A 23,360-nucleotide genomic window follows, 5' to 3' on the forward strand; every position below is an offset into this window, starting at 1 on the left:
AATACAAAAATTAGCCAGGCATGGTGGTGGATGCCTATAATCCCACCTACTCGGGAGGCTGAGGCAGGAGAGTAACTTGAATCTGGTAGGCAGAGGTTGCAGTAAGCTGAGATTGTGCCACTGCACTCCAGTCTGGGGGACAGAGCAAGACTTTGTCTCAAAAAAAAAAAAAAAAATACAGAAAATAACAGTGTTGGTGAGGATGCAGAGAAACTAGAACCTTCATACACTGCTGGTGGGCTTTAAAATGGTGTAGCCACTGTAAGAAACAGTTTGACAACTTCCCAAACAATTCTACATAGAGTTACCAAATGACCCAGCAATTTTACTCCTAGGTATAGGCCCAACTTGGGCTCTTTTCATCTATGGAAAATGAACTATGGGTACTTAGCAAGAACAAAGAGAGAGAGAGGCAGAAATGGTGCCATGAGGGCACACTGATTGGTCTCTAGTACACATGGCTCCTACTGCAAATGGCCTCTAAATGACTTCATGAGTTGCTCATAAAAAAATCACCCTCTGCTCCAATCATGGCGGAAGAAGTGTGGATTGGACCTGGTGAGCCATGGTAAGACTGACTGCTAAACCTTATGAACGATGAGGGGATTTGCATGTATAATCTTGACTGTACTAGATTTTTTATTTTATCCACTATCTTTGAAAACCTAACTCTTGACTAAGAACTGACTTTCGTATACTTGTTGTTGACTCTAAGTAAATTTCCAATTCCACATAGTCCAAAGATGATGTGCTGAAAAATCTCTCAAAAGAAAAATGCTAAGAATACAGGCATAGTTATATGGCAAATTTTGCAGAATTAACACACATTGCACTTGTAGGTACGAAGCACAAAACATTTTCACGGGTAAAGAAAAAAGTGTTCTTCATTCTAGTAGAGGCTGCAGGATGAGGCCGATCAAGGTACTTGTCCAGCCAAACCTTGGGCTCTTACCTAATTTGTGTTAGAGTCAACTCTGATGGAGTCTGTATCTCAGTCATCTTTTTTTTTTTTTGACATAGAATCTCGCTCTGTCTCCCAGGCTGGAATGCAGCGGTGTGATCTCAGCCCACTGCAACATCTGCCTCCGGGGTTCAAGCGATTCTCCTGCCCCAGCTTCCCAAGTAGCTGGGACTACATGTGCATGCCACCATGCCTGGCTAATTTTTGTATTTTTAGTAGAGACGTTTCATCATGTTGGCCAGGCCGTGCTCAAACTCCTGACCTCAAGTGATCCGCCTGTCTTGGCCTCCCAAAGTGCTGGGATTACAGGCATGAGCCACCATGCCCGACCTCAATCATCTTTTTATCCTCTGCAACTGGCAAGTTCTAGACACACAGTGGTTCCATACAAGTTTGTTGAATAAACAGGAGACAGATAGAAAGTGGGGACTCTGGAGGTAGAGAAGATTCCAGAAATTGTGCGTATTTCCCAGAGACTGTGGCCCAATTCCTCAATCTTGCCAGAGTTTCCCTATCTCAACTCAAACCTTATGTGCGGGCCCAGAAGCAGTGGCTCACACCTGTAATCCCAACACTTTAGGAGGCTGAGGTGGGCAGATCACTTGAGGCCAGGAGTTTGAGACCAGCCCGGCCAACATGGTGAAACCCTGTCTCTACTAAAAATACGAAAATTAGCCAGGCATGGTGGTGTGCACCTGTAGTCCCAGCTACTCGGGGGGGCTGAGGCACAAGTATTGCTTGAACCCAGGAGGTGGCGGTTGCAGTGAGTCAAGATTATGCCACTGTACTCTAGCCTGGGCAATAAAGCAAGACTGTCTCAAAAAAAACAAAAAAAAACAAAAAAAAAAACCCTTATGTGTGGGCCTTGTTACAGAATTAATGTTTATATGGACAATACATACATGGGTGTATGTTAAGAGCGTGAGTCATCCACAAGATTTTAGCAAAGTCCATTTAGAAAGCTCAATGCTTTGGGCTTCCACTTGCTTTGCTGCCTCTGTCCTCAGAAGGCGGCGTCATCCTTCCATGCGACCAGCAAATCCTTTATGCAGAGATGTACATGACACACTCCTCTCCTTGGCTATGACACCTTGAATGTCTCCTCTTGGTGGCCCCTGGTGCTCATTTCAGAGTAGTTCAAATTAAGGTGATCAGCTTTCATGCCAATCACTCTACAAATCACTCCTATTATGACCAATTTTTCTAAAAGCTTTATTGAATTATTACTTAAAGAAATGTGCACATAGAAGAGATCAACACAGTACTTTCCTTACAAACTGAACATACTGGCCAGGCGCAGTGGCTCATGCCTGTCATCCCGGCACTTTGGGAGGCCGAGGTGAGCAGATTGCTTGAGCCCAGGAGCTCGAGACCAGCCTGGGCAACATAGTGAGACCCCCCTCTCTACAAAAAATAAATAAATACAAAAATTAGGCAAGAGTGGTGGCACATGCCTGTAGTCCCACCTACTTGGGAGGCCTGAGGTGGGAGGACTCCTTGAGCCCAGGAGGCAGAGGCTGCAGTGAGCCATGATGGTGCCACTGTGCTCCAGCCTGGGTGACAGAGCAAGATCCTGCCTCAAAAAAAAAAAAAAAAAAACTGAACATCTCCATATTACCAACACCCAATTCAAGAAACAGAACATTACAGCCCCTTCCAGGATATTCCTGGGGTCTCTTCCATCTCTACTAACAATAGCCTCCACCTATTTCACCTGACATTGTACTTTATGAAAGCAGCAGTTCTCAGATGGGGGCTATTTTGCCCCCTGGGGACATTAGGCAATATCTGGAGACACTGGGGGTTGTCTCTACTTGGGGGGAGTTGTGTTACTGCATCCAGTGAGTCCAGGGATCCAGGGATGCCGCTCAACATCCTAAAATGCACAGGGAATCCCCACACATACAACAGAGAAATTGCTGAGCCGAAATGTCAGCAGTGTCCCAGCTGAAACCCTGACACACACGGAATCACACAGTATCTGCTGTTTCGTGCTGAGGATCTCTTTCATTCTGATCATTTCATAGGAAACAGAAATGTCATTTGGAGGCAGATAGAACCCAAAACAAAGAAAATCCAGAGTTTTTTTTTTTTTAATCAGCCTGGTGCCTTTAGAGCTAGGATTTGGTTTCCATTCTTTCTGTCTCATTTTCAAGTGATTTTTCTTCAAATGGCATCTGCTGGGCTTAAGACCCGGAGATCCCCACAAAGCTGAGATTCACATGGGAATTTTGTATACACCCACACAGGTATACACTGCCATTCACATGCAGACATCCACCCACAGATACACACATCCGGAGACCAAGACAGAAAGCAAACTCCACCATAAAAGCACGGTCCCCCGAACAGAGGAAATGCACCATTCACTCCAGAGAGGTACCTGTTTGTTTAATTCAGCCTCTGATAGTCAGGCTGTTGCCAAACCCAGCTCTGAAAGTCTTCCCCTCTAGGAAAGAGAGATGGATTTTTTCTTTACTCAAGAATATAGATCGAAGAAAAACAAACACTTCTGCATCTCAAAGCAGGCTCTACCTCCTGAGCTACACATATTGATCAGCATTTTATTGTCAATTTTCTTTTATTTGAACTGGAGAAAAATATAATCTAATTATGTTCTTACTGACAGTTGGGAATCAGTCACACTAAATCCATTTCTCTGGGTTCTCATGATTAAGGTGTTTAATTTGGGGGACAACAAAGCAAAAGCACTGGTCATGTTTTAATATAATTAGTACAGAATATATCTAAGGGGTTCAAGTATCACTGTAGCAAGAAGCTCATTCTGCAGTAAAAGGGGGATTCTGCCACTAGGATTGCGTGAGGGTGGTCCATGGCTGCACCATTTCATCGATGTCTCTTCAAGAGTCCATGGAACGTGGAATGGGAAAGACTGAAATAGTCCAAGTCTTGGCTAAGCTTCTATAAAGCGGTGTTAGGAGCTGATAAAATAACCTGATCTTTACAGACACCCCACACTGTAGTTCTCTAAGCTACAGATTCTCAGATTTTTCTATTTTATAAACCAGTAAAAATATTTTTTTAATTTGAGAACCAACATAAGGTTGCTATTTTTTTTTCTTTTTGGTAAGAAGGAACTTTTTTAAACTATCAGTTTTACACACACACACAGACACACAGACACACAGAAATTCCACCATGATTGGTCAGAATAGGTTAGATTTTGCTGCAATAACAAACAACTCCTAAATCTTGGTAACTTCAAACATCAGTTGTTTTTCTCACTCATGCTACAACTGCAGGGAGGTGTGGGGTGCTCTGTTTCCCATCAAACTTGCCCTAAGACTAAGGCTAATGGGGGTTGCATTACCTCGAGTATCACCAAGCAGGGAACAGAGGGAGAAGAATGCTTGAGAGCCCTGTACTAAGAATTAAATGCTCCGGGCTAGAAGTCTCACACTGCACCTCTGCCCCCAGCCTACTGGCCAATACTAGCCACATCCCCTCCCCCACCACACTGCAATGCATGAAGACAGGAGAATTGGATACATTACAATTTTCTACCCCGTGGCATTTCATAAAAGAGAAAAAATGCAAATACAAAAAATTTTTAATAGAATAGAATATATACATTTTTGGAATAAAGAACAATCCTCCAAAAAGGACGGCTGGTGGTCTTTCACCAATGGGCACATTTCTGTGACATTGTCTCTGTTTTTCCATTTTATCCTTGACCCATGAACATTTTATACAGATGGTCCAAAGAACACCATTTGGGGACCACTGCTCTAATCAGGTGATGAAAACGGCCCCAAGAACAGAGCACAGTCTCCTTAGCAAAGACCCAGCAGGGCCAGGGTGACCACGTTCTCACCATCAATGCACAGACATCCACCTGCAGCATCCTCACATCCCAACATCAAACGGTGGCTCTTTATAGCTTGATTCTAATGTCCCTTGATCTTCATAATCACTGTAAAGCTCTCTGGCCCCAAGATCTAACATCGCCACTCTAGCTACATCCTGCAACTGTTCACCTCTCCTGCCTCCTCATCCCTCTAAACTTCTCTTCACAACCTCATGTTTCCTTCTTGCTTTACCTTCCTGCTCAGCCTGGACCTTACAGTCACCTTCTTCTTGTAATGTGCTCCTAAACTCGTTCCTCCCTGCCTTCAACCACACCCACCTGGAAAATTCCCACACCCCATTGATGACTTGCCTTGCAACTGCACAAGGGCTGCTGAATGACACTGGAAAGAATCACAACATGGATCTGGTAGTTCCACTAAATAATCTCACCATCCAACTCTAGGGTAGACTTCACTTCTGTTCAGCAATATTTTTAAGCATCACAAATAAATTCCAAACCGTATTTGCTGTAACAATAGACTTTAAACCTCTTCCATATCTCAAAGCCCCCCAAACCCATCCCTAGGGGTTTCAGAGCCCACTCAGAGTTGAGTTCTCTCAACTCACTTCCATCTCACCCCTAGATCACTGTATCTTGACCCTCTTGGCTGCCTTTCCCATCTTATAAGGAGGAGCATCCTTCTCCTTTCCCAAGGTACCTTCTCCACTTGCACCTCATTTGAGACGTCCCTTTATCACCCGTTCCCTTGGAACTCCCTTGACTCACCACCTTCACTTATCATTTCACTCATATTTTGCACCATGTATGTGCCAGGTGTTTAACATATAATCATGCTAAAGTCTCCACCTGCTAACAAGAAAAACCTTGATTATCCCTGCTATGCCCTCAAGTCATTACCCTCCCTGCTCCTTTCCTGTGTTCCCAAACTTTGTTGATCTTCATCAAACCCTCTGTCGCAGACGGCTCTGAAGTTTCCATCCTATTAGGTTGGTGCAAAAGTAATTGTGGATTTTGCCATTAAAAGTAATGGCAAAAATAGCAATTATTTTTGTACCAGCCTAGTATCTTTTCTCCTTCTACCAAACTTTGTCCCTGAGCCATCTCATCACCTATAACTACCTCCTCCATGCAGTTGATTGCCAGATCTGTATTATTCTACTGGAAGTCCATTCCCCACCTTTCTCAGCTAGAATAAGAGAAGCCCAATTAGAATCCATGCTACCAGTCTCCGACCACCACCACCACCACCACCGTCACCCTGCCATTGTTAGCAAAACCATCACTTAAGTGGAGCTCAAAGATTTGTAATCTCCCACTCCCCAGAAAGAGAACTTCAGACTCAGCCTAGAAGTAAAGATCCTCCAAATATGGCCTCAACTACCCTCCAATCCATGTCCCCAGTGCATCCCTTTGATGCCCCCTTCAGTGGAGTTAAAATGGAGTGAGTGTTTTTCTTTTCACATACTCCTGGTGTTCTTCCACAAATACAATTTTCACCTCTTGAATATTTTCAAGGATTCTCCATGCTACACACAGTGAAATCCAAACTCCCCATCAGGACCCCAGTCTTCCCAAACCCTCTTTGCACTTTTCTGCCTCCATGCTTTTCCTTGGGTCACCCTCTTCTCTAATATAACCTTGTGTATTACTCCAGGTTCTCCAAAGAGCAGAGAGATAGAGGTAGAGCTATACACATAGAGAGAGACAGACTGATTTGTTGTAAGGGATGGCTCACATGGTTATGGAGGCTAAGGAGTCCTGGAGTCTGCAACCAAGAAGCTGGAGACCCAGGACAGCCAATGATATAGTTCCAACTCGAGTCCACATCTAAAGTCAGGAGAAGATTGATGTCCCAGCTAAAATCTAATCAGGTAAAGAGAGCAAATTCTCTCTGACTCTACCTTTTTGTTTTGTTCAGGCCTTCAGTGGATTGGATGAGGCTCACTCACACTGGGGAGGACAATCTGCTTTATTCAGTCTACCAATTAAACGTTATCCTCATCCAGAATACCTCAGAGACACACCCAGAATAATGTATAGCCAAATATCTGGGCACCCCACAACCCAATCAAATTGATACATAACATTAACCATCATGTCTCGCTTCTACTCTCTCGCCATTGCTGCATGGCCAAATCCTTCCCTGATTTCAAGGCTTAGTTCAAATGTTACCTCTTAACTAAGCCTTCCCTGCTAACCCCAAATATTAATAGAATTGGTTTCTCCCTTCTCTGTTGTCTCAAAATAACTTGCGTGTTTCTCTTTTACTGTATTTATTACAAACTCCCTTATAAGTCAACACAGTGATTCCCAGACAAATTATCAAAAGAGTATAAAAGAAGTCTTGAGTGTGAAATATCTCATGGAATATAGCACATGGCCTCTTCATGAAGAAACTACTGGGAGAGAAGAAGACAAGTTGGAAGAGGCCAGGGAAAGGGGGTTAGTAGAAAGCACAATGAGGCTGGGCTCATACGGTGGCTCACACCTGTAATCCCAGCACTTTGGGAGGCCAAGGCGGGCAGATCACCAGGTCAGGAGATCAAGACCACCCTGGCTAACAAGGCGAAACCCCGTCTATACTAAAAATACAAAAAAGTTAGCCAGGCACGGTGGCGGGCACCTGTAGTCCCAGCTACTAAGGAGGCTGAGGCAGGAGAATGGCATGAACCCAGGAGGCAGAGCTTGCAGTGAGCCGAGATCACCTGCTGCACTCAAGCCTGGGAGACAGAGGGAGACTCCATCTCAGGAAAAAAAAAAAAAAAAAAAAAAAGCACAATGAAATAAGTCAGTGGATCGGTGCCTATAATTTCTAAGGGAAATAGAGTATAATCCAAGAGTTTTATAGCCAGCTACATTATTGCCCAATCAAAATAGGCAAAAGACACTATCACATGTTCAACAACTTAGAGAATACAGTATTTCTGAGCTCTTTAAAAAAAGTCTTCATAATAAAATTTAGTCAGCCAAAAAATTAAAAAATAAGCAACTTGTGAATTGAATGACCATGACAAAAGGCTAGTGATGAGAGGTAAATCCATTTAAAAATAGGACTATGATTGCAGAACAGAAAGAAAAGGTGGTCAACCTTAACAACATAAAACAACCTAGAAATAACTAGTTTTCAGGGGTAAAGGGAGGGATTGTAGGAAGTAGAAGTGCTAATGCCCTTTATTAAGTCAATTAATCAGGTCAAAAATTGAAACGTGGTTTTAAATATATAACTTCTTGTTTATTTTCCTCCCTAACTACCTGAGGATCAACCACCATGATGAATGACACAGTAACTATATGGACCAGGAAGATCATGACCAATCGACTGCTCCAGAGGAAACAAATGGTCACCAAAGTCCTTCACCCTGGGAAGGCAACAAAATGTACAAGACCACACTGGATATTAATATTTGGACTCAGAACCCATTTTGGTGGTGTTTAAACAATGGGCTTTGGCATGCTATCTGGTTCTCTGAATTATGCAAAGAAAAATGAACTCAAACATAGACTTGCAAGATATGGCTGGCATGAGAAGAAGAAGTCCTCGAGAAAACAGCAAAAGGAATGCAAGGGCAGAATGAAGTCAAGAGACTGCAAAGGCCAATGTCGGTGCTGGCAAAAAGCAAAAAGAGTAAAGATTTTGCAATGACTTTATTTGCAGTGACTGTACAAATTTTTCATGAGATGCTCAATCAACTGTAAAGAATTTTACATATATATATAAAACATCTTAATATTTTTCATCACCTTTGATTTCTTAGATGTTCTAGAAACTGATTTTTGGTAAGAAAAAACCTACATTTATCTGAGTTGACAAGTTCCTTCAGTTTCACTTCCATTTCTTTTTCTTCAGATAAATCTACATAGCATTCAATTTGCTACTGCTTGTTTTTAAAATCTCATTTTGTGTGATCAGAGGTGTCTGTTCATGTCTCCAGCCAACTTTGTGCATAGCAAGGAATGCTGTTCACTTAATATTAAGGAGGTTTATTTCTTGGGGTCGTGAGATTTGGGGTGATTTCTCTCCCTTTTTGTGCTTTTCTGTATTCATTAATTTTTTTAAGACAATGTCACTAATGTCCTTCATATTAATATTTGGACTCAGAACCCATTTTGGTGGTGGTTAAACAATCGTCACCCATATTGGAGTGCCGTGGTATGATCTCAGCTCATGAAACCTCCGCCTCCCAGGCTTAAGCAATTCTCCTGCCTCAGCTTCCCCTGTAGCTGAGATTATAGGCATGCACCATCGTGCCCGGCTAAATTTTTGTATTTTTAGTAGAGATGAGGTTTCATCATGTCATCCAGGCTGGTCTCAAACTCTCAGCCTCAAGTGATCCGCCCACCTCAGCCTCCCAAGTGCTAAGATTACAGGTGTGAAGCACCGTGCCCAGCCTCCTCACTTACACTTTTACAGAAGATCTGATCATACCCACTCTGCCGAAGTCAGAATGGCCCCCACGTGGTGTTAAATGAGAGTGAAAACTTGAGTTCAATCAACTGAGGGTGACACAGAAACATTTCCCCCAAAACGCTTTTGGCAGCTCTGCTGATCCATAACCTCGCTCCATTTCAGGGCAAGACCTCCACTTAAGCTGCACTGGCTTCCACTAGAGTAAGTCACATTAACTCATGGCAAACACAACTGAAGGGCAAAAAGATTCTTTTTAAAAATATTTTTGTCTCTCACTTACCAACACATGCTGGCCGCCCTAGAGCCTGACTCCATTCAGCACCTATTCCACTGAGCACCCACTGAAAGCTCAGTTCACAAGCTGAAATGACCTAGACATCAAGGAGTTTACAATCCAGGGGAAGAAAAGACCTGAACACAAGTGATGACAATACAAGACGGAGTCAAAGAGCCCAACTTGAAGTTTCAGCAGAATAGCACCAAAGACTAGTTCCCAACCCAGCTCCCAGAGCCAGAGCCAGAGCCAGAGTCAGGCTGGCTGCAGGAGATCAGCTGGGAGCTTTTGCAAACATAGGTCCTAGCTGAGCCCCCAATCATCAAACTCTCTGGGAGTGAGCTCCAGGAACTGGTTTATTTAATAAGCACCCACACACACATAATTCTGATGTTCCTAAGGGTTGCAGAAACATGGAACTATGGAAAACACTAAAAAAAAAGGCACTAAAAGAAACCTGTAAATATTCACTACTGTCCCAGACATCATAAGTACACTCCACGTGCACTATGTCCAATACTGAGAAAAACCTGCAAGGATTCACTCATGACAACGGGCTTTATCGGGATCAGAGCCAGCCCTGGGAATGCTTGAACCTGCGCTGAAGGTCACCCCCTCCTCCCCATAGGAGGGGGCTAACATTAAGGAGCAGGGGCCAGATGGGAAATGGAGTGTCCTTTTATTATGAGACCACAGTGAGAGACTTTTTTTTTTTTTCAGAGTCTCATTCTTGCCACCCAGGCTGGCGTGCAGTGGTGCAATCTCAGCTCACTGCAACTTCCGCCTCCCGGGTTCAAGCAATTCTCCTGCCTCAGCCTCCCAAGTAGCTGGGACTATAGGCGCCCGCCACCATGCCCGGCTAATTTCTGTATTTTTAATAGAGACAAGGTTTCACCATGTTGGTCAGGATGGTCTTGAACTCCTGACCTCGTGATCCGCCTACCTTGGCCTCCCAAAGTGCTGGGATTACAGGTGTGAGCCACCACGCCTAGCCTGAGACTTTCAAGTAAAGCCACAATGGACCACAGAGCTTAGACATCAGGGCTAACATGGAATCTCTGTCATTAAATCTTGAGATCTTATTATCTTTGCTCAAAGAAAAAAATAATCACAATTGACATTTTTAGGACATCTGAATGTAAACTTGATCTTAGAGGATATTAAGGAATTACTGGTAATTTGATTAGGTATGACAATGATCATATAAAAAATGCCCTCATGTTTTTAGAGGGAAAGTAAATTACGTAGGGTGAATATCATGATGCCATTACATAACTACTGTAAACTATTTTTTAAATACTTCACAAAAACAAATGGAGTAAATATTGCAAATGTTAATAGCTTTTAAACCTATGTGATGGGTATATGATAGCTCATTAAACTAGTCTCTCTACTTTTATGTTTATTGAAAATTTTTCAAAATAATAAAAAAAAAAAAAAACCTTGTCCAGGCACAGCAGCTCATGCCTGTAATCTCAGCACTGAGGGAGGCCGAGGTGGATGGAGGACTGCTTGAGCCCAGGAGTCTGAGATGAGCCTAGGCAACATGGTGAATTCTCAACTCTACAAAAAATAGAAAAATTAGGCGGGCATGGTGGTGTGCACCTGCAGTCCCAGCTACTCAGGAGGCTGAGGTGGGAAGATCACCTGAGGCAGAAGGTCAAGGCTGCAGTGAGCCAAGGTCACACCACTGCACTCTAGCCTGGGTGACAGAGTTAGACCCTGTCTCAAACAAGCAAACAAAAACCCTCTTGATCTCATTTCCAAAAAAAAAAAAAAAAAAAACGATTTTTTTGAGATCTTACCATCTCCCGGCTTGGTACAGAGTAGAGGAAGTCGAGTCAAAGTACAGCACACAAGGAATGGGGAGGGAGGGAAGCGTGGGGGAGGCTCACACTGTGCACTCTGCCAGCTCAGTCGATCCATGCACCTTGCTTCATGGAAGAAAGGAATGGAAGATGAATCATGCCTTTAACACACAGTGACCTTCCTCAAGAGTAAATGTGCCTCCAGAAGTGTCCAAGAACTCAGTGCCAGAGCCAGGCTGGCTGCATGAGAATCACCTGCGAGCTTTTGCAAACATAGGCCCCTACTGGGTCCAAATGTATTCATCTCTTCGAGAGGAGGAGAGAGGCAGAACAAGGAAAAGGACGGGAAGAAACCAGCCTTGTGCACAGGAAGATGCTGGGATTCCTCCTGCACGTTTAGCGCAATGCGTCCTATTTTACAAGGTCACGGAAGCTCAGAGAGGTGAACCTGCCCAGGTTCTCATAGTTTGTAACTGGCAAAACCTGCCCAAACCTCTGTCTCTAGAGATGTTTCCACTTGCTTTAACTCTGGAGCTGTCTTAGTTGCAAAGATGACAGATTCCACTCATCACTCACCTTTGTTTGCAGATATTGCCTAAGGTCCCTTGTGAATATTTAGGTCAGGGCTATTGTTTCTGAGTTTTTTGTTTGTTTCTTTTTTTTTTTTTTTACAAAGCAATCTTGTAGAAAGAACACAAAGTTGTTCCCCCATTTAAGACCCTGTAAACAGGGAGACCAGAGTCTGGGGTCCTGGTCTGGTTTCCACACCTTCCTTAGATTTCTCTGTGTGTAAAATCCAACAACAATCTTTGACAAATTGCCTCCCCCAGGGGAGAGATGCAGGAAGTGTTAACTTTGCTTTTTTTTTTTTTTTTTTTCTTTTTCAAGACAGAGCCTCACTCTGTTGCCCAGGCTGGAGTGCAGTGGTGCAATCTCGGCTCACTGCAACCTCTGCCTCCTGAGCTCAAATGATTCTTGTGCCTCAGCCTCCCAAGTAGCTGGGACTACAGGCAGACGCCACCACACCCGGCTAATTTTTGTATTTTTAATAGAGATGGGGTTTCACATATTGGCCAGGCTGGTATCGAACTCCTGGCCTCAAGTGATCCAACCCCCTCAGCCTCTCAAAGTGCTAGGACTACTATAGGCATGAGCCACCATGCCCAGCCACTTTGCTATTTTTTTAATAGACAGCTTCGAGATCCAGTATGATTTCACAGATTAGGAAACATCACAGGCAAAGAAGAACACTTTGCATTCAAATAGTAGAATGTTTTCATTTTCAAAGAGCTCTCACCTGCCATCTAATCTTGTCTTCCTAGCAGTCCTGGGAGAGAAGCAGGTGTGGTTTCCAATCCCACTTTCCAGAAGAGGAGACGGAGGCAGAGGCTTTGCAGACACACAGAGGACATGTGAGGACAGGTGAAGGTCATGGTCATTGACAGCCCCCTCCCCCAACTTGACATTCCCAGATCTGGTGGACTTCCAGCCAGAGACAGAAGGACTGGATCACTCAACTCTGCCATGGGTGCCAGGACCCAATTTTTCCCTGGCTAACTCGGTCACATCCTGTCTGGGATCTCCAACTACTACCCATCCCACAAGTCTCAGCTAAAACAGCAATTCGATGGGGAACTTTTTTCTGAGGCTCCAGGATTGGGCCAGGCCCTCTCCATGGCTCTCTGCCCTTCCCCTACTGTAGAACTTAGCACTTGTATGTCACTATCGGTTCAAACATGTGTCTTTCGTATGCTCTCCACGTTATCTGCAGCATCTGCCAAGAATAATAATGAATGGTAAAACCTAATCTCTATTGAGTGTCGATGATGCACTTTTAATGTGACATCTTATTTAATCCTCACTATATCTGCAAGAGTAGAAGCTATTAATAGCCAATTTTCAGATAAGAAAATCAAAGCACAGTTTCTGTAACTTACCCAAGCAGCTAGCTAGGAGGGAGCTCAGTTTGAGCCCAGGGAATCATATTCCAGAGACCGTGTTCTCAATTACTAGAGCAGGTACCTCCCCAGAATATAGCAGGTGGTTAACGAGTCTTTGTGGAATAAATGAACAGAAGTACAAGCAGACGGACGGATATGTAGGTGGATGGATAGATAGATGGGTGGATGGATAGATGAGTGGGCGGGCAGGTGGATGAATGAATGGATGGTTGAGTCGGTGAAGGGATGGCTGAGTGGGTGGAGAAATGGATAAGTGGGTGAATGGGTGGAGGGATAAATAAATGGATGGATGAGTGGGTGGATAGATGGGTAGCTGACTGAATGGGTGGATAGATGCATGGGTAAGTGGATGGATAGTTGGGTTGGTAGGTGGCCAGGTGGATGATAGCTGGGTGCATAAGAGAGTGGGTTGGATGGATAGATGGGTGGGTGGGTGGATAGACGGGTAGGTGGGTGGATGGATGTATGCATGTCTGGATGGATGGATGGAAGGGTGGACGGACGGACAGATGAACAGATGGACTTTGGCATTTATTCGGGGTCCTCCAAAGAATTGAGTGATTTCCCTAGGGTGTCTCATCACCTGCAGGTAGGTGGGCAAGGGGGCTTGCCTCTGTAATACTCATGATTCTGGGTAGTGCTCAGCCTTAGTCACCACTCTCAGAACACTTTATTGACTAGGAAAGTCAAAACTGGCATTGATAACTAATGCAAATTGCAGCCACAACTAACAGAAGATGTTGAGCTGATGACAGCTGGGCAACCAATAATCAATAACTTGGCTGTGTCATGTTACTCCCATGCTGGGCAGGTACAGCCAGGGGTTCCTTAATCCCTCCATCACATTGAGGATGCTTATCAAGACTCCCCCAACCATGGGGACAGGGATCTTATCAAATACTTGCAGTTCACCCCAAAAGGCTCACCCTCTTCGCTCCACCTGCACACGACCTTCAGCTCAAAGACATTTCCAGTCCTCCAGGTCAGCCCTTCTTCCAGCCTTTGAATTAACCCTGATGACTGCCTGCCCATTAGGTATCTTCACCTTTCATCACACAGCCTTTCCAACACTTTCCTTCAACCCAGCCCTCACTAAACGCTGGAACTGTTGTTGACAAAATCCAGAACAAGATGGGTGGGGGATGCAGGTGGGAAGCAGGCTGTAGTAATGGGGAATACTTCTAAGCAATCTCTGACACAGAAAAGAAACTGAACAGGTAAGAGAGAGGCAGTCAAGAGAAGAAGTGTTAATTTTGCATAACTGAAGCTGACGAAGATCAGGGAGGCATGGCAGACCACAAGATAAATATGATACAGACTCCTTTTTAAAAAAGTATAAACATCCACCCTTTCCTACTGACAACTAAGGTCTTTACTAAAAGCGAGTCAGAAAAACTGGGTATTTTATGCAATACAGTAAGACATAGGCAAGTATGTTCCTGACACCATCTTCTAGGATAACCCCTGGGATTCTGGTTACACCTGTCCTAAAGTTGTCTCTCACTCCTGCTGTTGGAGAACTACCGTGAGAGAAGAACCACAGTGAAGTGGTTAACAGTGTGCACCCAGCGACCAGCCAGGTGGCTTCAAACCATCACTATCTAATACCGAGCAAGTTACATAATGTTCCCGAGCCTCAACTTTCTCATCTGTAAAATGGGTATGCCGTCACTCATTTATCAAATTCTAGGTGAGCATATACTAAACATCAGAGACACAAATGAGAATCAGGAACAGGCATGGCCCTGGCCCTCATGGTGACCACAGTCTTGAAGGGGAAGGATGACATGCACAGAAATAGGAAGCCGTAGCTGAGCCAGTGTCTACCACAGAGAGGAACCTGGTGTCATGAAAGCAGATAACAGGGGGTTGCTGTGACTGAGTCAGTGTGGCCAGGCGTCCCTGAGGATGTGGTGACTCCACTGTCAGACGAGACCATGACCAGGTGAACAGGCAGGAAGAGGGAAAATCTTTCCAGGCAGAAAGAGCAGGATGTGCAAAGGCCCTGTGGCAGGAAAAGAGCAAAGGAAGTGCAAGAGCCTGAAAGAGGCCAGAGAGAGCAAGTGAACATGTGGATAATCAAAGCACTCACCTCATACAGGACTTGCAAGAAATTGAGACCCTGTGTGTAACAGATTCAGCAGTAACTAAACAGAAACTATCTCCTAAAAGCACAGGATGAGGCTCCTTGCTGGTATTTCCCACGTGAGGCTGCCACGGACTCAGAGGCCAAGTTCAACCTACCTGTAGACAACCTCCAAGCCAGCTGGACACACATATACCCTCAGGCTCAGGATACCCAGGACAGAGTCCTGGATGCTTCAAGTCATGATAAGTATCCAGAATGACACAGAACTCCAGCCAGGCATGGTGGCTCACGCCTGTAATCCCAGCACTTTGGGAGGCCAAGGTGGATCACCTGAGGTCACGTGTTCCAGACCAGCCTGGCCAACAGGGTGAAACTCCCTCTCTACTAAAAATACAAAAAAATTAGCCGGGTGTGGTGGTGGGTGCCTGTAGTCCTAGCTACTCAGGAGGCTGAGGCAGGAGAATCACTTGAACCTGGGAGGCGGAGACTGCAGTGAACCGAGATTGCACCATTGCACTCCGGCCTGGGCAACAAAAGGGAAACTCCATCTCAAAAAAGAAAGGAAAAAAAAAAGAATGACACAGAATTTGCTAAAGGGGGAGAAAGGGCTTTCTTCCAAAGCTGGGCCTGGTTTCTAAAGAGAGTCTTTCGGATGAAAATTAAGCAGCTCTTTGCAAGCACCTCAGAGGAGAACCCCTCGCCCTGATGAATCAGGCACACGGGCAGATCCAAGACAACTGGCTGCGTGCATGTGAACTAGCCTATCGTGGAAATGCAGTGCTTTATTTGTTTGGGGTGGTTTAATCACCAGGAGGGAGAAGCTTCTAAAGCAGCATTCAGACGTGGCTGTTGCCTGGGTTTTCTGGAAGGGGGAGGCGGTGAGGATGAGGGCTTCCGTTTCATCTGCAGGCCCCTTGCAGAAGGAGCTGGGGAAAGCTTTGCAGCCATCTGCACACTGTTTGCCATCTTGTCTGGCTGGGCAGCCGAGCTCCAGATGGGGGCGGATGGGATAGCTCTTGCCACCGTATTTGGAGAGAGATGGCAGGGAAGTCAGCCCCCGTGGAGAAGACAGGAGCAGGCAGGTGCTCGACAGTGCTGCCGAGGCCTCTGGGGCTGAAGTGTCCAAGCCCACAGCTTCTAGGTGCCACTAAAGCAGCCCAAGAGGACCTTCTCTGTCCATCTCCATCCTGGCACCTACAGACACTTGGAGAGAGTCCTTCACATGGGAACTCACAAATGCACACTGATAACCCCCACACAGAACTCTCATATGTAGCAAGTGAAAAGACAGGATGCCAGTTTAACTTGAATTTCAGAAAAACAACAAATCATTTTTTAGGGTAAGTTGGTCCCAAATATTGCATGGCATATATTTGCACCAAAAAAAACAAAAAATGGTTAATGAGAAATTGAGGTTTAATTGGACGTCCCAGCAAGCCTAACCCTGCATAAACACAAGCTCAAGCTTGAAACTCACAGAGAAGCCAAGGCCGTGCTCACAGACATGCACAAACTCATATGCCTTAGAGAGTGAAGGGCTGTGATGAGGGTCCCCACCCTTGCACACTTCCCTGTCCTCTGTCTGGGCTCAGAGTAAACGGGGTCACCTGGCATCCAGGTCTAAGCTGGGCTTGGAGGTGTCCTAATGAAGCAGGATGCTGACCTGCACTTCCCCAGCTCAGCCGGGGCTGCAGCCAGGTCTAGCTTCCAGTCTCGGGCCGAGAACACACAGCACAGCCCCAGACCTTGGCAAGAGGGCTTCATCTCAAAGGCCACTGGTTCAGGACCTATTAGAAGCCCCACTTCTTTCCTCTGTTTCTGCTGCCGTTGCCCCAGTCTCTGACCCTGCCACTCAATCACTCTATAAACACAGCAGGTACTAGGGGTGGCTCTGGGCTTGGCACTAAAGACATTGCCCCGGTAAAGCCACAGTCTAGCAATGACAGTCAACAACGTATCAGCAACAGAACTGCCCCACAGGTGCTGACTGCACACAAGGCCGGCGCTGTGAATTTGCTCTCAACAGTGATCTCACTGAATCCTCATGGCAGCTCTAGCATGCAGACACTCGCATCACATTATCCCCACTTTACTTTTGAAGAAATGAGGCCTGAAGAAGGCAAATGCAGGCCTCGAGATTTGCAGTTACATTGCCAGGAATGTCTGAGAAAGCAAACTTCTCCAGAGTGAGGCAGTCTGCCAAAGCTCAGAAGCCAGAGTCCCTGTTAGCAGGGTCTGGGGGGACTGTGGTGTGGGGGCAGACAAGCGGGTAGGGACCGGACCCCCTCCCCAGGACACCACGGTGCAGATTAGTCTGAGTAAAAGAAAGAGCGGCGGTCATGCCATCATCTGCAGAACATGACGTCTACAGAGGACAGCACCATGTGAGCCCTTGGGGAGCCGGATGACTGGATGGAATTTTGCACAGGATGTAAATTAAGCACAGATTCCCCTCTGACCTAGACAGCCCACCTCCAGGAGCATCTCACAGAAATGCAGGCACAGAGCACCAAGTGACGTGTGCGAGGAAATTCATCAGAGCACCGTCTGTGATTGGGAAAAGGCAGAAACCATGCAAAGACGTCTCGGTGCAGGGTTGGTTAAATGAAGCATGGTGCATCCACACGTCAGAATAACTGCTGGGAGAAGAAGGTGGTACCCAGGTTCCAACGTGAGACAATGTCAAAGACACGCTGCCTGAAAAGCAGGCTTTCCAAAGAATAAATATAGCATGACTCCATTTTTATTTTTTAAAAAAAGGTTACAATAAACACTTATGTGCAAATACATGTGCTTGCGTGCACAGAGGAGAAAGGTGTGGACAGGAACAGAAAAAAAAAACTCTGCTTGTTCTCACTCATAAGTGGGAGTTGAACAATGAGAACACATGGACACAGGAGGGGAACATCACACACCGGGGCCTGTCGCGGGGAGGGGGTATGGGGAGGGAGAGCGTTAGGACAAATACCTAATGCATGCGAGGCTTAAAACCTAGATGATGGGTTAATAGGTGCAGTAAACCGACATGGCACATGTACACCTATGTAACAAACCTGCACATTCTGCACATGTATCTCAGAACTTCGAATAAAAAATAAAAAGAAATCAAAGAAAAAGGTGTGGAGAGGTATACCCCAACCCTTCCCAGTGTTACCCCTGAGAAGCAAGATCAAGAAAAGCAAATCAAAAGGAAGTTTTGTTTTTTGTTTTCTACATAAATTTTTTGTTGTTGTTGTTGAGACACGGTCTCACTCTGTTACCCAGGCTGGAGTCCAGGGACACAATCTCAGCTCACTGCAACCTCCTCCTCACTGCAACCTCCTCCTCACTGCAACCTCCTCCTCACTGCAACCTCCTCCTCACTGCAACCTCCTCCTCACTGCAACCTCCTCCTCACTGCAACCTCCTCCTCACTGCAACCTCCTTCTCACTGCAATCTGCTGCTTCTGGGTTCAAGTGATTCTCTTGCCTCAGCCTCCCAAATAACTAGGATTACAGGTGCGCGCCACCAAGCCCAGCTAACTTTTGTACTTTTTGTAGAGACAGGGTTTCACTATGTTGGCCAAGCTGGTCTCGAACTCCTGGCCCGCCCGCCTTGGCCTCCAAAAGTGCTGGGATTACAGGTGTGAGCCACCGCACCTGGCCTACACTGCTTGAATTCTTTACAAATAAACAAATAATAATTTGTATTTTTAATAAGCAGAACAAAAACTAAGAAGTTATACTCAGACCACACAGACCGTCTCATCTGGCCCAACTGCAAGAGTCCAAGGCAGGAAAGGCAGAACGCAGGGGCTTACCCCTCCATCAGGACAACATAGAACAGAGTCAAAAAAGAAAAACATGAATGGATCAGTCAAGAGGGCCGTGCACGTCCCCTCCCAGGCACCTACACCTTGCAACTTAAGCCGACAGGCTTACAAGCCAGAGTCTTCCTCCCCAGAGACTAGCAAGGACACAAGCCCTGGCCAGGCCCCTCCAGGAGGATGGTCTGAGGGACAAGGTGGGGTGCACAGTCAGGGGTGGCAGAAGGGGGACATGAAGCCAAGGAAACCAGGGCACTGCATGCTTCCTGAAGGCCACCAGAACAGGGTGCTACACAGAGCACCTGTGTACCTGTTTCTACAACAGCCTGAACACAAGGAAAAGGGAAACAAGGAAAATACACAAAGCCCAGCCTCACCTGGAGCGGGTTAAATAAAGGTGTGTGACTTTGTCTTCATGTCCTTTGGAATTGGAAATCCAAGCTTCCTCTTCTGTGCCTTTAAGGTCCTGGCTGCTGCCCCACAGCTCCCTTCTCTTCCCTCCTCCTGTTGTCCTAACTTTTTATTTTTCTTTTTGAGATGGAGTCTTGCTCTGCTGTCCAGGCTGGAGTGCAGTGGCACAATCTCAGCTCACTGCAACCTCCACCTCCCGGGTTCAAGCAATTCTCCTGCCTCAGCTTCCCGAGTAGCTGGGATTATAGATGTCCACACCTCACCCAGCTAATTATTGTATTTTTAGTAGAGACAGGCTTTCACCATGTTGGCCAGGCTGGTCTCAAACTCCTGACCTCAGGTGATCCGCCCACGTCAGCCTCCCAAAGTGCTGGGATTACAGGTGTGAGCCACCGTGCTCAGCCCTCTTGTCCTACCTCTGCCACCTCTTTGCAGTCTCCCCCGAGCAGCTTTTCCTGGGCACACCTTGCCCCCTTTCAGAACCGCACTCTCAGACCACCCCCGCCCCACACCCACCGGCCCTGGCCCCTGCCCTGGGGCTCTCATCCTCAGCTGGTGAGGTCTAGAGGGTCAGAGGGAGCCAGACTCCTTAGAGAAGCCAAGGCAGGAGCCCTGTGCTAGGCTGTGGGTAACCTGCCCCCTTCCAGCTGGAGCCAAATAGAAGGCGAAAGGCTGCCCCCGGAATACAGGGCCCTCAGAGGCCCTGGGGATCTGTGCTGGCCATCAGGAGGACTGTCACCTCAGCGCAGTTGCCTGCAAGGAGGGCTGTGCAGGAAGCTGCATGTTGCTCAGAGAACAAAAAAAGGAAATTAAATGCACCATCTGGTTATTAGCAAGAGCTTTTGAGGCAGACACTTAAATATGCATGCCTAGACATTATAAAACTTGGGGGAAATGTTAATTTCAATAATGCCAGTTCTTGTGCTCGCAGAAACCATTCTTTTATCTCCCTTCCTAGTAATTTGGAGGCTCCATCCCTCAGAGTGGCAGCGCCAAGACAGCTGGCCTCACTGGGTTTTGTAAGCTGTGCAAGGTGAGATCCCAAGCCCTTGCCTGGAGACCCATCTTAGGAAAATGTTAGAACAGGGCAACAAGTTGCCATTTCCTCCCTCCTTTCTTTTCCCCGTACAAAAATCAGAAAGCACACTAGCCCAGTGCCCAGCCACAGTGGTGAGGAAACCCCGCTCAAAATCCTGGGTTGTGCCCCTGATACCAAAGACCTACAAAACTGGGACTCACCTGCTGCAACCCCAGCCCAGACTTGCGTACATTTCAAGGGTGGCTGGACTCATGGCCCCCTGGGACGTCAGGGTGGTACAAAGTCCTCTTAACCTAAGACTGTCAGGGTACAAGAATCACCATTTTTTTCCTTTCTCTCAAGGGCCAGTTGGTAAATAGTTCAGCTTTGCAGGCCATAGAGTCTCTGTCCCAACTATTCAACTCTCCATTGTAGCAGGAAAGCAGCCACAGACAATATGCACTGAAATGGGTGCTGCTGTGTTCCAATAAAACTTTATTTGTATGAACAGGCAGGGGGCTGGTTCTGGCCTGTGGACTATAGTGTGCCTCCTCGCTACAGCGTCATCTCCAAGGACCATCCACCTTGTAGACCAGCACCTGGCACACAGGAGCTGCTCAGATACTTGAAGAAGGAATGGAGAAGGCAAACAGCCCCCAGCGTGCAGAGGTGAGGGTCTCCCAGCAGCACCATCCTTTGCCATCTCATGCGGAGGGACACAGCCAGAGCAGGGCTCTCCATCAAGGCTGGGTTCTCCTCCAAGGAAATGTGATAACAGGACAGAAAGCATCATGGAAGGATAGGGGCTTTGGAGCCCCACAAACCACAGTTTGCAAGACCAGGAGCATCCTGCGCTTCCTTGCACACATCCTGGGTGGGTGCTGGAGCATCTAGACTTAGAGGGAATCTTTTCCCCCTCCTCCCCCAACTGGCCTCCAGTAAACTTCCAGCAACAATATGGTGTATGTACACAATGGAATACTATTCAGCCTTCAAAAAGAAGGAAATCCTGCCATTTGAGACAACATGGATGAGCCTGGAGGATATTATGTTACGTGAAATAAGCCAGGAACAGAACGACAAATACCACATGATCTCACTTATATGTGGAATCTAAAAAAGTTGAACTCGGCCAGGCATGGTGGCTCATGCCTGTAATCCCAGCACTTTGGGAGGCTGAGGCCAGCAGATTGCTTGAGTCCAGGAGTTCCAGGCCAGCCTGCATAACACAGCAAGGCCCCATCTCTACAAAAAATACAAAAATTAGTGGAGCGTGGTGGTGCATGCATGTACTCCCAGCACTTTGGGAGGCTGAGGCCAGCAGATTGCTTGAGCCCAGGAGTTCCAGGCCAGCCTGCATAACACAGCAAGGCCCCATCTCTACAAAAAATACAAAAATTAGTGGAGCGTGGTGGTGCATGCCTATACTCCCAGATACTCAGGAGGCTGAGGTGGGAGGATTGATTGAGCTTGGGAGGTCAAGGCTGCAGTGAGCCAAGATCACACCCCTGCACTACAGCCTGGGCAATAGAATGAGATTGTCTCAAAAAAAAAAGAAAGAAAAAGAAAAGAAAAAAGTTGAATTCATAGAAGCGGAGTAGAATGATGGTTGCCAGGGTGGGGAAGTGGGCAGATGCCAAAGGACACAGCACGTCATTTTTAGAGAGGAAGAATAAGTTCAGGGGATCCATGGGACAACATGGTACCTATAGTTAATAACAACATATCGTATACTTGGAAATCACTAAGAGATAGATTTTTTAACTGTTCTCACCACAAAAAAAAAAGTCTGGGAGGTGACATGTTTTTTAGCTTGATTTAGCCATTTTGTAATATATACATATTTCAATCACATCATGTTGTATACCCTCTTGTACATATTTTTTGTCAATTCAATAAATTCAACAACTCCAAAAAACAAGACTGTCTTTACAAAAATAATTATTAAAAATAAAATTCAGAATTTTATTTATTTATTTATTTTGAAACACAGTCTTGCTCTGTCACCCAGGCTGGCTGAAGAGCAGTGGTGTGATCTCAGCTGATTGCAACCTCTGTCTCCCAGGTTCAAACGATTCTCCTGCCTCAGCCTCCCAAGTAGCTGGGATTACAGGTGTGTGCCATCACACCTGGCTAATTTCTGTATTTTTAGTAGAGACAGTTTCACCATATTGGCCAGGCTGGTCTCGAACTCCTGACCTTTGGTGATCCGCTGGCCTTGGCCTCCCAAAGTGCTGGTATTACAGGTGTGAGCCACTGCGCCCGGCCAGAATATAAAAGATTGTTTAATCCAACTAAAACATTAAAACATAGATTATTTCTATAAGTGATAATTGTTCTAATATGTTTTGGTCAAAACAATCTCCTTACCTATCCACAATTAAATGGTTAATTGACATTTGATTGGATTTTGATAAAGTTTTCAAATCATGATTGACTTTTCCAATGTACAGTAAAATGTCTTTGAAAATATTTCATAAAAATTAATATTTAAAAATGGTCAGGCATGGTGGCTCATGCCTATAATCCCAGCACTTTGGGAGGCTAAGGTGGGCCGATCACTTGAGGTCAGGAGTTTGAGACCAGCCTGGCCAAACCTCATCTCTACTAAAAATACAAAAGTTAGTCAGGCATGGTGGCGTGCATCTGCATTCCCAGGTACTTGGGAGGCTGAGGCAGGAGAATCCCTTGAACCTGGGAGGTGGGTTCCCCAGGCTTAGAGCAAAACTCCCATCCTGTCTGTCTCCACTCTCATCCCAGGCAATCGCAGTCATTTCCATAGCCTCAACCAC

At 45.9% G+C, this 23,360-nt stretch overlaps 1 protein-coding gene and 1 pseudogene across 2 annotated transcripts in view; one reads left to right on the plus strand and one right to left on the minus strand.

The window, feature by feature from the left end:
• Positions 1–23,360, minus strand: part of RBFOX1 (RNA binding fox-1 homolog 1) — a 2,507,416-nt gene that overhangs the window by 2,478,317 nt on the left and 5,739 nt on the right. The gene's annotated exons all lie outside the window — the stretch shown is intronic.
• Positions 8,065–8,467, plus strand: LOC129461484 (small ribosomal subunit protein eS24-like; annotated as a pseudogene).

The sequence above is a fragment of the Symphalangus syndactylus genome, chromosome 14 (genome assembly GCF_028878055.3).
Source record: "Symphalangus syndactylus isolate Jambi chromosome 14, NHGRI_mSymSyn1-v2.1_pri, whole genome shotgun sequence".
Lineage (NCBI taxonomy): Eukaryota > Metazoa > Chordata > Mammalia > Primates > Hylobatidae > Symphalangus > Symphalangus syndactylus.